Here is a 13823-nt window from a genome sequence, read left to right as displayed (position 1 = left end):
CACATCAATAAAATCCTCACACTCTCACGAGTTCGTACATATCAAATACATCAAAATTCGACATCAAATACCCATTCAAATTCGCAAAAGAATTCTTAAATTTTTCTTCCATTTTCCCCCAATTTCCACTATAATTTCTCGAATTAAATGATGAAATTCAAGACTAAATCATGGAATTCAACCAAATATGAGTGAAGAATACTTACCCTAATTTCTCCACTGAAAATCTCCTCTAATTTCACCTTCTCCTGAGCTCTCTAATGGTTTTGTGATATTGGACTTAAACACTCGATTTTGAACTTAAACATTTTGCCCAGATATTTTCTTCATCGTGAATGCGGCAGCTCCCTCGCGTTCACGAATTACAAAGCTTCACTGACCAAAATTCCTTCTCCGCGAACGCGAGGACCCTCTCATGAACGCGACGCACAATTGACTCACCTCTTCGCGAATGCGTAGAAAAAATGCCTTGGGATCCCATCTATTCCACTTCTTCTACGCGAACGCGGCAAAACTCTTGCGAACGCGATGATCACACACCTCAGCCCTTCGCAAATGCGGGAACACCTTCGTGATTGCGAAGGCCAACTCCACTGCTTCACATCCTAACCCTTCGTGAATGTGGGACCTCCATCGCGAACGCGAAGGTCAAAAACCTGGAACACCAACAACAGTTTTTCTGCAACTTTTTCCAATATGAAAAGATCCGTTCAACCACCCGAAACTAATCCGAGGCCCTCGAGACCTCAACCAAACATCCCAATATATCCCATAACATCATTCAAACTTGTTCTAGCCTTCGGAACGCTTAAGACAACATGAAAACACCAAAATCACATCGGATTCAAGCCTAAGAATTACAAAAACTTCCAAATTCTGCTTTTGATCAAAACGTCTATCAAACCTCATCTTAATGACCTGAAATTTTGCACACATGTCAAAAATGACACAACAGACCTACTCCATCTTTTGGAATTCCATTCCAACCCCTATATAAAAATCTCACCTATCAACCGGAAAACGTCAAAATCTCAATTTCGCCAGTTCAAACCTAAACCTTCCACGGACTTCCAAAATACATTCTAATCATGGTCCTAAGTCTCAAATCACCTAACGGATCTAACCAAATCATAAAATTTCCAATCTGAGATCATATACTAACAAGTCGGAACTTGGTCAAACCTTTCAAATTTTAAGCTTCAAATTGAGAAATGTTCTTCCAAATTCATTCTGATTGTCACACCTCCTTTTTACGCACCCGCTAGGGCACAAGGGAGTTTTTCCAATTAAAGGACAATCGAAAGGGGATTTATTTATTTATTTCAGAGTCGCCACTTGGGAGATTTAGGGTGTCCCAAGTCACCAATTTTAATCCCGAATCGAGGAAAAGAATGACTCCATATTACAGTCTGCGTACCAGAAATCTAGATAAGGAATTCTGTTAACTCGGGAGAAGGTGTTAGGCATTCCCGAGTTCCGTGGTTCTAGCACGGTCGCTCAACTGTTATATTCGGCTTGATTATCTGATTTTATACAAATGTGAACTTATGTGCCAATTTTATCTTTTAACCGCTTTTATCATTCAATGTTATTTTTATAGGACTTGCAACGTCGTGAAAACATATCTCGAACCACGTTACATCAATGCACCCGTGGTTATTGACATATTTCGACTCAGTTGAGATTTGGATTTGGGCCACATAAATGTGCACCCGAATTTAGGGAGATATCATTATTAAAGTCGCGCCTAAAGCAACTAGCGCATTATTATTTTGGGGTAGGGCCGTGAAATTTGCTAAACGGCCCGTCCCGGAATCTAAGTATTTAATACATATATTTTGTGAGGGCCCCGCAATTTGTCCCTTTTATTTGGCGAGGCTCGCCTCATTTTATTATTATTATTTTTAAAAGAATTTACAACGTTATGGAAATGCGTCTCAGACCACGTCACAATCAATGTACCCGTGATTAGAAACACATTTCGACTCCGTTGAGACTTGGATTTGGGTCACATAAATGTGCACCCGAGTTAAGAAGGTAACATTATTAAATACGCGCTTAAAGCAACTAGCGTATTGTTATTTTGGGAAAGGCCGTGAAATTCGCTAAGCGGCCTGTCCCGAATTCTAAGAATTTTAATAGGGTTCCTATTATTCCTAACTTTGCTAACGTATTGTTATTGTTATTAAACCCAACTTCCATTACTAACAAATGAGAAATAAGGTTTAAACGCTAGTAGTCATGATTTTTTTTCATTCAGACGTTCACATACCCATTACAACGAGAATACATAATATATGCGAGCACATATGTTCGCAACAAATCACTGGATGTCAAATTGTTCCCTTAATAAACACAACTATATGCATAGAAGTAGACATTCTCGTACAAAAAAACTTAAGTTCACAATATGTTCTCACATTTACTTTAAACATATGCAGTAACTAATCATAAGATGAACATTTTTAACAAAAAAAAACAACGAAAATTGCATTGTTGACATTCATCTTAAACCATAATATGCGAATCGAACGAAATGAAACAAAGGACGAAGAACACTAACCTTCGAACCTCGACAAACCTAGAACGACAAATAGCGCCCCCGACGGAACTCAAGCCGGATCTCACTGAACAACGACGGAACCTCGGACAAACACCTCGACGTATCGTACCTCGACGAACCAAAACCGACCTCGATGGAAATAGAAAGCTCGGACCCACAAGTGCTAACAACCTGCCATGTTCGCTGCTACTGACCTTTCTCGACCCAGCAGCTCGGTGCGAAAAGATGAAGCAGAAGGGGTCGAGGGACAGTGACGGAGTAGAAGAACACAGCAACAGCTGCCTACGTTCCGACGAGGGGGGGTGACGACGAGGGTTGCTGGATTTTTGGCTCGGTAGGTGGTTTTGGGGTAGGGTTTTGTTAGGTTCAGGCGTTGGGGGGGGGGAACTGGTTGCGACGTGATGTTTGGACGTTGTGGGTGGTGGTTTTGGAGTATAGTGACAACGGGGGAGGGGGGGAAGCTGGTGGTCGACGGACATGGGGTGGTGGCGTTTTGGAGTTTGGACGTGAGAGGGTGGCGACGAAAGGTTGTTGGTGCTTCAAACGTTGGGGGGTGCGACTTGTTATGGCTGGAGGTGGTTTTCGTCGATGGTTATGGCGTTTGGACAGTGGGTTGGGGACAGTAACGATGGGATAGTGACGACGAAAGGTTGCTGGTGCTTCAAACGTTGGGGGGTGCGACTTGTTATGGCTGGAGGTGGTTTTCGTCGATGGTTATGGCGTTTGGACAGTGAGTTGGGGACAGTAACGACGGGATAGTGACGACGATGAGCCAGCAGAGTCGCCAGAGCTGTCGCACCTCCTTTTCGCCGCGCCCGCAGGGCGCGTGGGGAGTTTTCTCCAATTGAAGGACAGTCGAAACGGGATTTGTTTATTTGTTTTAGAGTCGCCACCTGGGAATTTTAAGGCGTCCCAAGTCACCAATTATAATCCCTGAATCGAGGAGAATATGACTCTGTTTATTATTCTGCGAACCAGAAATCCTGAGTAAGGAATTCTGTTAATCCGGAAGAAGGTGTTAGGCATTTCCGGATTCCGTGGTTCTAGCACGGTCGCTTAACTGTTTTTATTATTGGCTTAATTACCTTGATTTTATTAAATACATTGATGTTACATGTTTTTACTACCGCTTATTGATGACCCTTCTTTGAATCGAATTACGCGTACGTATATTCGTGTTAAAAAAATTGCGGACTTGTGTCACGCGTACGTGTACACAATAACTTTTTATAATATATTTATTAAGCAATCATTTTTCGAAATTGTGTTGGATCAAGAATATTTGTTTTTCTTGAATAATGAACCGTACATCTCGGGTTTTTATGAAATTGATTTAACGCCTTTTGGAAAAATCCTTTTATTAAATATTCGTTCGAAATTGCGCGTACGCATAATCCGAATTTTTGCTTTTAAAAATATAATCAGGGTACGCGAACGTATCCCTAATTGTGCAAAATATTCGTAATGATATTAGGGATTTTCCACAAATTGTTTATTATATCTATACATTTTTATGTGAAAATCATGATAAATTCCCATTTAAGGTGCCCTTAAATTCTTTGAAAAGAATTTACAATTTATTAAATGTTGACCGTTGATTATATTTTCCGAATATAAGTTATATTCATTTCAACTATTCAATTTCAAAGGACAGAATACAAATATGATTAATATTATTTTAAAAAAAAACAAATATGACATATATATATATATATATATATATATATCAAAGAATAAATTGCATATAAAACTGAAAATGAATGATTCATAAAGGAAGGAAATATTTTCCAAATTTTTTTTTCATGATTTACTTAATGCAAATTCTATTTCTAATTACCATTGATATCAAGTGTTGCAATTGGTACTTATACATCTCGTTTCATTCTCATATAATCGCTTTTAATCTAATAAGCCTAATTATTTGATCAATTTGTCTTATGAAGGTATATAGGTATCGAGTTTATAAGAAAGGAATTATTATACAAGTTAATTCAATAAAATTACCTTACATGCAACTTAACTGTATATCGTAAACATTCATAACATTTTAACATTGTAACAAGCTACATCATATCACCTTTCGCCAACGTTTATACACACATCTATTATCTTATAAAAATATACCAACAACACCATCTTAACCTTATTTAACAATAAATATCACTACTGTAATTTTCTTGGCACTTCTACATCACTTCTTGCTTAACTAACAACAAAATTAAATAATGACCAACATTCATGCCATATTCCCTACTTTGACAATTTAATATGATTAAACTAATGAGATAATGAGCTAATATTATTACAAATCTTTATACGAACTTTCAAAGTAAGACAATTAGCTCATAGCTATCAAATTGAATTCACTACTAATTAACTAACATAAAACAAAAATGAAATTTAAATTGATGAACTTGGACAAATAGAAAACAGAATTTCAATTCAAACTTCATTGATGAGTCATGTTGAATCTCTTTCCAACTTAAAATTTAAAAGACATGTACCTGGTATTGGAAAACAAGAGAAGATGAAGCTGAGAAGCAGCAACAGTAGTAACAATGTAGCACAACAACGACAGTCCAGCAACACAGGAATAGACCAGTAACAGTAGGAATAGTAGTAAACCAGGAGACTATAAACGACTCCAAGTATAGAGAAGAAGTAAAAGGCAGGAAGGTTCTGACTATTTCAGATCTTAAGCGAGGCAATGAAACAGTAACTATTCTTTTCAACTTCAAAACTCTCCAAAATGAATTCTGTCCCTGTATATTCAGTGTATCCAGAATGTATATCGGGTGTATACTTCTCACTCCGCCCCCTCTTTTTTTTCTTCTCTCTATCTAGTTTTTCCTCTCTTTTTTTTCCACCCTTCTTCCTAAATTTTCTCTTCTATTTATAGCAAAATTTTCGAAATTTTCAGATTTATTTTTTTATTATTTTATTATTTTTTTAATTAAAAGAAATCCCACTTACAAATTGCTTTTATTTTTTTAGAAAAAGAAATCCCACCTTTATTTACTTTTATTTTTAAAATTCCAACTTTAATTACTTTATCTTATTTAAAATCCCACTTTTTATTTTTTTAAAAGAGAATCTCACTTTATTTAACTTTTCTTTAAAAAATAAACCACTATCTTTTCTTTTTCTTTTAAAAATGCTACTTTCAATTACTTTAAATTTTTTAAATTTTCAGATATCTTTATATTTATTTTTTAATTCCAACCTTCTTTTACTTTTAAATTTTTTAAAACTTTTTACTTTTTTTTTTAAATTTTCTACATTCTTTTACTTTTTTTTATTTTTTTATTTTTTATTTTTTTTAAAATCATTTCCGAAATTACTATATATATATATTTTTTTTAAATAAAAATAATAAATAAAATAAAATATTTTCGGATTTTTTTTATATATATAAAAAAACAAAAAATAAAACTATTAATAGTGATAATTCACTTTTTATTTTTTTATTTTTTTTGGGTTTTGTTTTGTGTTGGACAAAAATGAAGAAGGGGTGTTGGGTTAATGGACTGGGTCGTAGGGAAGATTGGGCCATTTTTTGGGCCTATAGCTTGAAATTGAAGAAGAGGCCCAATTCCGACTTTCTTTATATTTTCGCTCTCTTTTCTTCTTTTATTTTTCTAAAACTAAATTATAAAAATACTTAAACTATTATTAAGAACTAAATTAAGTTATAAAGGCGCAAATTAACTCCCAATAACAATTAACGCACAATTAAGTATTAATTAAGCATAAAATTGTATATTTGGACATTAAATGCTAAAAATGCAAACGATGCCTATTTTTGTAATTTTTAATTTTTGTAAAACAATTTTAATTACTAACAATTGTAGAATTAAATCCTACATGCAAAATGCGACATATTTTTGTATTTTTTATTAATTTAGCGAATAAACACGCACAGACAAATACAAATAATTCTTCAAAATATCACAAAATTGTACACCAAAGAAAAATCATTTTATTTTTGAATTTTTTGGGAGTAATTCTCATATAGGGCAAAAATCACGTGCTTACAGCTGCCCCTCTTTTTCCTAGGTTTTCTTCAGGAAGAGGAGGAAGACGATGAGCAGCGGATGCCGGGTTTAATGGAGGATCGCCGGACTGGTTGACGGAGCTCGGAAGGGGAGGAATGGTCGCGTTTTCCGGCATTTGTTTGGACAGTGGTCGACGGGCCTGTTTGGTTGTTGACGAAGGTGGTGAGACGGAGAGGGGTTAGCTGGACGGGACGTAAGGAGATGGTGGTTGAAGGGTGCTCGGGGTGGTGTTTGGGTGGTGGTGTCCGGGTGATGGTGTTTGGTGATGGTTTTTCTCTGGTTTTCGTCGATGAACAGGAAGAAGACGATGCACAGTCTTTTCTCTTTTAATCTTCCCAAAATCTCCTCCCTTCAACATGTTTTTGTCCGTGTATTTAGCATGGGTTTGCCCAGAAAAATGAGCCCCACGCATGGTGGAGTTTGAGACTTATGTTCCCACGCGTGGTGGGGTTCCCCGTGTACGGGATTCCGTCCGTGTTCCCCACGCGTGTCCCCTCATGTGTGGTGGACTCGGATTATTATGGGCTAGGTCCGAAAATTAGGCCTAAAACCGGGTAGTTTGAACCCGAATAATATTCTTTTGCCCGGACCCGAGAAATAGGAACACGTTGCTTAACTAATCCTATGTAAGCAAAATAACTACCAAAAATAAGACTAGTATTTAAACAAAACTATATCTTTTTTTTTAAATATTTTTTCAAGATTTAAAATAGCTACAAAATATTAATAAAACTATTTTTTGTAATTTCCATTTTTTTTAAATATTAAGATAAAATATGAAGTAATATATTTTGTATTTTTCCAAAATTAAAATGACTACAAAACATTAATAGAATTTTTTTTTTGTAATTTTCGAATTTATATAAAGTACCAAAATAAAGTACAATATTTTTGTATTTTTCAAGTTTATGAGAAATACATAAACTAAAATTTATATATATATTTTTGTGATTTTTTTCTTTTTGCAACGAAATAAAGTAAAGTAAAATAGTTAAAATGGCTATATTAGACCCAATTTCACATATTCACGCTAAAAAATGTGAAAATCTTCGGGGAGGGTCAAAAATCACGTGCTTACACTGATTACCCTAAAAACAAAAACCGATGATCTACATAAGACATAATACACTACACAGGGCTATTCACGCCCGAGAACTGGCGGGCGAAGTGCAAAAGCTCAAAAAGACCGGTCGGGTCGTTACAGTTGAGTGCCCAAAGTCAAATGCATGTGATGCAAACAAGCGTTCCTACTAGGAATCCATCATGAGGCTATGTTATTCTAGGTTTAAAATCTGGGTGTATTGTTCTAGACCTGGCTTACCCGAATGGACAACTCGAGCCGAGGAGGGGCTGTACCGGTAAGCAAAAGGCCATCCGGCTTTGTAACTGATCTGATCCTCGTTCTAAATTAGGGTATGACACTAATAAAAAAGAAGTCACGCCAGCGTGCATGTAATGCCCCAACCTTGGGAGGCATGGCTGGCACCTGGTGCCGTACTGGCCCGAGTGAACCATTCTGTAATTCATTTTTTCTGGGACCATCATGGGCCAACATGGCAACAACTCGTAGTGCATAACTGTAAGTGGGCAATATTGTATCAATAAACTATTGTTCTTAAGACATGAATACATATGGGACATCAAGGCCTCTGACGTACTGTACAAATTAAACCTTTGTCTACAAAGCCTCTAAGATTATTGGAAATCAAATGAGACAGGGTACCGGCCTACCCATAAGTCTGAAGTAAAAGTCTGATGCGATGGCTCATAGATTCAGCTGCACTCCGAATGAGGTGGAGTCCTACCTATCATTCACTAAATGCTAACCTCGTCTACAATGAGTATTCATCAAATTGATTACTTGTACCTGCAGGCATGAATGCAGTGTCCGCAACAAAAGGACGTCAGTACGAACAATGTACCGAGTATGTAAGGAATGTAAATCAATATATAAAGGACATGAAAGAAACATGGAGTACATGAATCAAACCTGTAAATCTGGATAACTCTGCATATCATCTAATACTTATAGTGTCATGCATATGTGTATGAATGTCATGTTGTGCATAGGTACATGTGTTCATAACATCATCAAGCCTCTGAGGGCATCCCATCATATCACCTCAGCCATTGTGGACAAATAATTAACGTATACCAGCTGATCAGATGGTGGTCCATATATAACGTCATAACCTTTTCCCATATTCCATACACACACACACACATATATATATACATCTATACATTGGGATACTGCACTACGGTTCGCACATTAACCGGGGTAACTCTCTACATGTTGGTTTATGGTACCGAGGATGTCATTCCAGTCCAGGTAGAGATTCCTTCTTTAAGAATCATATAGGAAGCTGAACTCAGCGATGCAGAGTAGATAAGGAGTCGCTATGAATAATTGGCCCTTATCGATGGAAAAAGGATGAATGCGGTGTGTCACGGTCAACTTTATCGGAACAGAATGTCCAGAGCTTTCAATAAAAAGGTCAAATCAAGGCAATTTGCACCAGGTCAGTTGGTGCTGAAGAAGATCTTCCCACATCAAGATGAAGCCAAAGGGAAATTCTCTCCCAACTGGCAAGGTATATACATGGTTCACAGGGTGCTAATAGGAGGAGCACTCATACTTGCAGAAATGGATGGAGAAGTCTGGCCAAAACCAATCAATTCAGACGTAGTCAAAAGATACTATGCTTAAATTATTTACATTTCCTCATCTGATGTAATTGAACTACATTTCACCTGATTCCCATTTAAAAGAAGATACGTAGGCAACCTTATGGGTTAAGTCATATCATAATAAAATTCCATTTCCCCTAAGATCAAAAACTGGGGCATAATTTTGAGGAGGACCCTCACATTTTCGGAGCAAGTCCAGCCAATGCCGACATGTGTCCGATGGTCAAAAAATCGGTTAAGAATCTGGGGCAGAATTTTGAGAAGGATTCTCAAAATTCCGAAGAAGGTTCAGCAAGGCCCATTATTCGCAAACGGTGCAAAGATCATCTACCAAACTGGGGCAGAATTTTGAGGAGGACTCTCAGAATTGTAACACAAGAAAGCTGCAATGTCTCTGAAATATGTTACAGTCACTGTCATACCTCCTTTTTCCGTACCCGCGAGGGTACAAGGGAGTTTTTTCCAATTAAAGGACAATCGAAATGGGATTGGTTTATTTATTTCAGAGTCGCCACTTGGGAGATTTAGGGTGTCTCAAGTCACCAATTTTAATCCCGAATCGAGGAAAAGAATGACTCCATATTACAGTCTGCGTACCAGAAATCTGGATAAGGAATTCTGTTAACCCGGGAGAAGGTGTTAGGCATTCCCGAGTTCCGTGGTTCTAGCACGGTCGCTCAACTGTTATATTCGGCTTGATTATCTGATTTTATACAAATATGAACTTATGTGCAAATTTTAACTTTTTACCGCTTTCATAATTATTATTATTAAGAATGTGAACATCGCTTAAAACATGTCTTTGGACTGCGTCACATGAAATGCACCCACAATCCGAAACATATTTTATTTGACGTTTTGGGATTTGGATTTGGGTTGGATGACATGCACACCCAAGTTTAAGAAAGTAGATTATTAAACACGCACCTAAAGAGACTATTGTGTTATTATTTTGGGAAGGCCGTGAAATTCGCTAAACGGCCCTTCTGAATTCTAAGTAATTTAAAACAAGTATTTACTGAGGGCCCCGCAATTTGTATTTTTATTCGGCGAGGCTCATCTCATTCTTATTTTTTAAAGGAATTTGCAACGTCGTGGACATGCATCTCGAACCACGTTACAATCAATGTACCCGCAATTTAGAGACACATTTCAACTCCGCTGAGATTTGGATTTGTGTCACATAAATGTGCACCCGAGTTAGGGAGAATAAATTATTAAAGGCGCGCCTAAAGCAACTAGCGCATTATTATTTTGGGTAGGGCCGTGAAATTTGCTAAACGACCCATCCCTAAATCTAAGTATTTAATACATATATTTTGTGAGGGCTCCGCAATCTGTACATTTTTATTTGGCGAAGCTCGTCTCATTTTTTTTTTATTTTTAAAAGATGCCATTTTTATGTCTTTAACCATACTAAACCTTACAGCTTCTTTACAACTAAAATCTCATAACTCGTCAGAAATTTAATAAAATGAGTTTGGCGAATGAGTGTTTCGGAAGTAGCAACAACAAGTACTAGTGCTAATTTTGTCCGAATGAACTAAGCAAAGGAAGGGACGAACAAATTAACGTCAATCTTGTGTCATAGAACAACTGACCCAACTTAATTAAATGACATCAAATAAACAAGAATCACATAACGCAAAATGAACAAAAATGCATACGGTGAAAACATAAGCAGAAAATTATCATACCAATTTCCATATTGCATCTTCGAACATTTAACGTAACATTTCCTTATCTAATACTTGAGGTTTACTAACCTGAACAAACAAAAAACGGATAGCATCATGGATCAGCCCTCAACATCGACCTCAACGGACAAGGCTACCTCAACCGAAATAGAAAGCTTAGACCAAAGGCTGTCAACGACCCGAGAGGTTCGCTGCTACTGGTTTTTCTCGACGCAGCAGATCGATGCGAAAAGATGAAGCAGAAGGGGTCGAGGGACAGTGACGACGCAGCAGCAACAACTGCTGCTCGCCGGGGCTCTGGTGGTCGTTTGGCTTGAGGAAGGAGCAGCTATGGAGGGTCGTTTGGGCAACGACGACGCAGCAGCAATGAAGGGTCGTTCGTGCAGTGATGACGCAGCAGCAATAGAGGGTCGTTTGTGCAGTGTCGACGCAGCAGCAACAGCTGTGGTCGTCGGATTTAATGGAGGGAGTCCGGACTGGTTTGATGGAGCTAGGAGGAGGAGTGGATGTGGGCTGATAGTTTTGACAGTAGGGTCGAGGGTTATGGAGGTGCTCGCTGGAAGGGTCGTTTGTTGGTGGTGTTCGGTGGTTTTGGACGTGAGGGAAGGTGACGCAGCAGCAGCAATAGCTGCTGCTTGACGGGTGGTTGCTGGACGATGCAGGGTCTGTTTGGTGGTGGTGTTTGGGTGGTGGTGTTTGGGTGGTGGTGTTTGGTAATGGTCGCTGGAGGCATGAGGATGGTGAAGGGCGATGGTTATGGCGGGGAGCTGGTGGTTTGATTCACCGCTGGGGATGCGAGGGGCTGTTTGGGCAGTGGTCGACGAGCGGTGACGGGTGGTGGACGTGATGGAGTCCGGATTGGTCGTTTGGGTAGGGTTTTCTTAGGGTTTTCTCGAGGAAGAAGGCCAATAAACAGTGCCCCAGTTGGGTTTTTTTAAAATCTATTCAGTTTGTTCTTTTCCAAAAATCTGTTCAACTCCTTAATGAAGAAGAAGGTGAATCCTACTTCACTTTTCTTTTCAGACCCCTCCCCCGTTCCTTTTTCTATTCTATTCTTTTCAAATCAATCCCCCCCCCCCTTTTAAAAACCAGTCAGTGTATTTTTTGTAGCTTTTGCCAAGGAAATGGACCCCCATGCGTGGTGGGGTTCAAGACTTGTGTCCCCCACGCGTGTTGGGGTTCCCCGTGTGTGGGGTTCCGTCCGTGTTCCCCATGTGTGGTGGACTCGGATTATTATGGGCTAGGTCCGAAAATTAGGCCTAAAAACGGGTAGTTTGAACCCGAATATTATTCTTTTGCCCGGATCCGAGAATAAGAATACGACGTTGTTCGACTAATCCTATGTAAGCAAAATAACTATCAAAATAAGACTAATATTTAAGACAAAACTATATCTTTTTTTTAATATTTTCCAAGATTAAAATAGCTACAATATATTAATAAAACTATTTTTTTGTAATTTTCGTTTTTTTATATAAAGATAAAAATATAAAGTAATATTTTTTGTATTTTTTCAAAATTAAAATGACTACAAATCATTAATAGAACTATATTTTTATGTTAATTTTCGAAATTATATAAAGTAAAAAAGTAAGGTACAATTTTTGTATTTTTTCAAGTTTATGAGAAATACATAAACTAAAATTTATATATATATATATTTTTTGTAATTTTTCTTTTGCGATGAAAATAAAGTAAAAATAGTTAAAAATAACTAATTAGACTCAATTTCACATATTCACGCTAAAAATGTGAAAATTCTCGGGGAGGGTCAAAAATCACGTGTCTACAGCTGCCCCTCTTTGACTAGAAACACGAAGAGTTTTCCGACAAAGAACGACTAGACATGTTTTTGACCCGATCATTATCTGGAGGGACTATATTAAGGAAAGGAAGGGGATGTGACCGAGCCCTGGTATCTGAGCTGCCTACATATCCTTGGTTATACAGGAATCAGGCCACGTGTAGTTCGGAGCTTAGAGAGATGGTAGAGTGTACCGAGGTGGAGAGCCGATCGAGGTGCCGTTCCGTTGAGGTTCCGGTCCAAGGTCCTGTCATTACATCAAAAATGAAAAATGAGAAAGACTAACTAAACCTATCAACTGCTAGTTACAAAGATTCCTATCTATAAGTCTTCTAAAACTTGATCTTGAGTCTTGAATGGTGCTTCATACAGACTTTGGATTTGAACCTTGATACTTGCTAGTTGTAGGTGCCAGTTCTTGAGCAGACCACATTTGTTCTCCACTTCCATATTTTCTCTCTTTTTTTCTTTTCTTGTTTTTTTTACCAGCTTTTGTTGACCATCTCAGACTGTTGACTCGCATTCTTGAGGCGAGCTTCTGCTATTTATAACTTGGTTGAATGCTGGGGATTTTTGTTGTAGCCTTCAGCTTCCCGGTGCTGGGGATTTTTATTGTTTCTTGCTGGGGATTCCTATTGTAACCTTCTACCTTCCGATGGGGTTACTGATTTCCAAAATCTGCAGTATAAGACTAAAAAGTATTCCTCTTGTTATAAAGGTGGGCGCCTGAAACATGAAATGTAAAGACTAAAATGTATTCCTCTCGTTATACAGGTGGGCGCCTGTTTATAAGTTTAAAGACTGAAATTTATTCCTCTCGTTATACAGGTGGGCGCCTGACATGAAATGTGAAGACTGAAAAGTATTCCTCTCATTATACAGGTGGGCGCCTGGCAAGAAATTTAAAGACTGAAAAGTATTTCTCTCGTTATACAGGTGGGCGCCTGGCGGTAAAGACATGAAATGTATTCCCTTGTTATACAGGTGGGCGCCTAGTGGTAAAGACATGAAAT

The sequence above is a fragment of the Nicotiana sylvestris genome, chromosome 12 (assembly GCF_000393655.2).
Source record: "Nicotiana sylvestris chromosome 12, ASM39365v2, whole genome shotgun sequence".
NCBI lineage: Eukaryota > Viridiplantae > Streptophyta > Magnoliopsida > Solanales > Solanaceae > Nicotiana > Nicotiana sylvestris.
Note: the sequence above shows the minus strand (reverse complement) of the source record.